The sequence below is a fragment of the Balaenoptera ricei genome, chromosome 13 (assembly GCF_028023285.1).
Source record: "Balaenoptera ricei isolate mBalRic1 chromosome 13, mBalRic1.hap2, whole genome shotgun sequence".
NCBI lineage: Eukaryota > Metazoa > Chordata > Mammalia > Artiodactyla > Balaenopteridae > Balaenoptera > Balaenoptera ricei.
The window spans coordinates 17,287,298-17,290,832 of NC_082651.1; the positions used below are offsets into that span (position 1 = coordinate 17,287,298).

At 40.4% G+C, this 3,535-nt stretch overlaps 1 pseudogene; it reads right to left on the minus strand.

Annotated features, from left to right (window-relative positions):
* Positions 1-316: 316 nt before the first annotated feature.
* On the minus strand, positions 317-1,861 carry LOC132377324 (cytokine receptor-like factor 3; annotated as a pseudogene).
* Between the last annotated feature and the right edge of the window lie 1,674 nt (positions 1,862-3,535).

Genomic DNA, 3,535 nt, shown 5'->3' on the forward strand with positions numbered 1-3,535 from the left:
CCATTCTAATAACCAACTTTAAAAAGAAGCACAGTAGAAGGGTGCTTTTTATACATGGGTACTTTTAAAGTCAATTCAATTTTTATTGTGATATGATATTTTAATGAACACTATGCTAAAAATAAAATTGACTGCATTATGGTTTTGTCTACAACATTTAAGTATCTTATTGCTAAAATATTCCAAAATGAATCCAGTATTTTCCATTTCCAATAGCTCAAGAGATTGAATCCTACTATTTTTATCAGTTACAACTAAACCATGTTAAGAACAGCTGCCCTAAAACCCTGCAGACCAAAGCTAGTCATCCAAGAATCTAAAACACTTTCCATTCAGGATGGAAAAAATAACATCCAACATAAAGAGATCTGAATGATGAATGAAGTAAGCAGTCAACAAACACTTCTCTGTTACTCAAGTTAATAATTATTTGAAGCTTGAAGTTTCTGCCTTTGTTATTATTGGTGGTTCCTAGAGTCACAGTTTCAATGTCAAATGTGACAGTTTTATCAGCCACCTTTCCCAGGAGTAACTGCAGGTAACTGATTAGTCATTTCTTTTCCATTTTCAAAAATGGCACTGTTTGTACTAATGCACACTGTCTGATGCTTCTGCAGAGACTCTTATTCATTCTGTGATCTGCCCACACTCCTATAATGTTTCTCCCATCCAATTGTCTCTCAGTTTCAACTCCAAATGTTAATGTCTGTCCACAGAAATAATTTGGGGTGCTGGAGTTGGATTCAGAATCTTTCTGGAGTGTTCTACTTCTTCTATAGCTTAGACAAGGCCATCTTTCCACTCATGAGGCACCAATGTGGGATGACCTATTTGGGGGATGCTTCAAGGACTCCATTCCTGGAAGCCATCTCCTCCACCAGAAGTGATAATTGGGTTCTAAAAGCAATGCTATGAAGTTCATTTCAGAGCTGCATATACATCCTCAAAATGATTTGAAGTACATTTATGGGACTGGAGCCTGTCATCTTGGGCACTAAACTCATCATCCACCTTACATCATTGTACTATCATGCCACCAGGGTTTTCTATTTTTTTCTTGTATCTGCACTGGTGGGTGAGATGCTGCAGTTCCATGGTTTAAAATGTAGTTCTTCACTATGTTAAGAACCGACTCATTCAACTAGGAAGCTAGCCATGGTACATCATCCAGTAAAGGCACTTCTGGTAGTCTGTCCAACTGAATGTGTGAGGCTTTTTTGGTAAAGCTCTGCAGTTTCTCACTCTGCTCTTATACACCACCAAGAACGGCAGTCTCCCTTTCTTGGACTGTCCTCTATAGGGTTAGTTCCATGCTCTTTGACTTCTGGAATCATCTAGTGGCTTACTACTCTGTTCATTGGTGTCCACTTCTTGCAAAAGACCAACCGCTCAAACTGGAGCTTTCTAAGGGCTCCCTTTAAATCATTAAAATTCTATTCCAGGACCATCCTCTGGGAAGATGTCTCTTTGATCTCTGGGATGATGACTTAATTATTTTCAAGTCATGGTCTTTTCTGAGAATCATGAGGGGTTTATAGACTGTATTCTCAGAATAATGATCATCCATGTCCTGCCTCTGTGCCTCCTGCAGCCCCTGAAGTTCTGGCCCAGCTCCTGTTGGCTCCGTGTTCTCATGGGCCTCCCACTGCTCAGGCTCCAACTCCTCTTTATAGGTGGCATGGCCGGTGGTTGTGGGTATGGGTTCCTGACTGTTCCATACGTCGCTGAGCTGCCTAGCACCTGAAGCAGCTCCTTTGAGAGATAAATGGACTCTGAATAAAGCTGAAATGCTTTTGCTTTGATATGTTATATCAGCGTTGCCTTTAACATGACTTTTGCTCATTCTGGATTGATTGGTCATTGTTGGTGATGAGAAAGAATAATAAAAATGATAATTTCATTTGGTGGCATATGGCACGGCTCAGCCTGTGGTAGATAGTAGGGATGTCTGGTGGGGCAAAGGGCCAGGTCAAATGGTCATTTTATAGCAAAGTAGTGAGTGAGCGAAGCTCATAGATCCCAACTCCAAACCCTGCATTCACCTAGCAGTTATTTTATTTTCCTTACTTCATCTGTTTTCTGATTACTTCAGTTGGTTAAAAAAAAAACAAAAAACAAAAAAAACCTTTTTCTGGTTAAATTCTATACAACTTCTGAGAAAGAATATTTAAGAAAGCTGAGTCAGGGGAATTAACACTGAAATGATTTTTATAAGCTTTAACAATATTATGACTCAGGCATAAAGTAATAATTTTAAATGCTATGAATGTTTTATGAGGAGAAAATGAGTTAGGCACTAAAGGATGTGGATTGCCATAGATTGCCATTTTGTATTGCATTCTCACAGCTCATACCTTGTCTAGAGTGATGACCTATAATTTTGGAGGTTAAAAAAAGGATTAACCTAATGTAGATTGAGATGGTCACTGATTTGTCTGTAAAGGGATTAACCCAGGGGATGTGTGAACTGCATATCTTCTGGTTATATCTGCATGAGATGGGGTGGATCTTTGTGTTTGCCTCCACAGGGCTGCGGCCAGATGAAGGCCTTTGGTTTTCTCTAACTGTTATTTGCCTGAGTTTCCAGGTCTGCCTGCTCCTGGAAGGGAAAGCAAATGTGGAGCAGACAGCAAGCCACCTCTGCCCTAGGACTAGGCACTTTCCAAGCTGTTCATGGAGCCACCCTTGCAGACTCTGACCTCCTGGTCTCTGGTTTCTGCTCATTCGGACCTGCCTACTCCTTTCTGTCTTAGTGGACTCTGTCCTCCTGGCTCATTGTTTTCCAGGACTGCAGAATCTGCTAGATCTTTTCTGGTCCAGACCCTTTCACTCCAGGACTCATTCTGAACAAAAGCTCTGCACAACATGCCACCCTGCCTTTTGTTAGTCAGTGATCACAGGCTTGAGGGAGAGTTTAGCTAAGTGAACGTGTGATCTTTATTGAATATCGAACAGTGTACCAGGCACTGTTCTAAATGTTCTACTCATATCAGCTCATTTAATTCTTGTGATGACCATGTGAGGTCTTTATTATCCTCATGGAGTAACTTCCCTAAGATCACACAGATATTAGGGGACAGAGCCAAGATTCAAATCCAGATAGTTTGGCTCCCAAAGGCTGAATTCTTCACAACCACACCATAAAACCTCTGTAAATAAACACACAGGTAGTAAAATGGGAAAGCTCGAACATCAGGGTGAATTATGCAATATTTATTGTATTTGTATCATGTGCCAGTCTTGTACACATGCAATGACAGATCTTGAGTTATATCAGATAATAATTTTATATTCTCTGAGTTCACAAGCTAGTGAATGATAAAATAAAGGAGGGTGTGATAAAGACTATATGAAAAATGAAGTCTGATTTGCTAAGAGAGCACAGGGGAAGGAGTGAGCAGACCCAGGACAGAGGATCAGGGAATACTTCATGGTCAAGCCAGAGTTTGATTTGGATCCAAGCATAGTATTTGGGTGTTAGAAAGGAAGAAAGAAGGGAGCGATTTTAGGAAAGGAAATAACAGAGGGAAAGTCC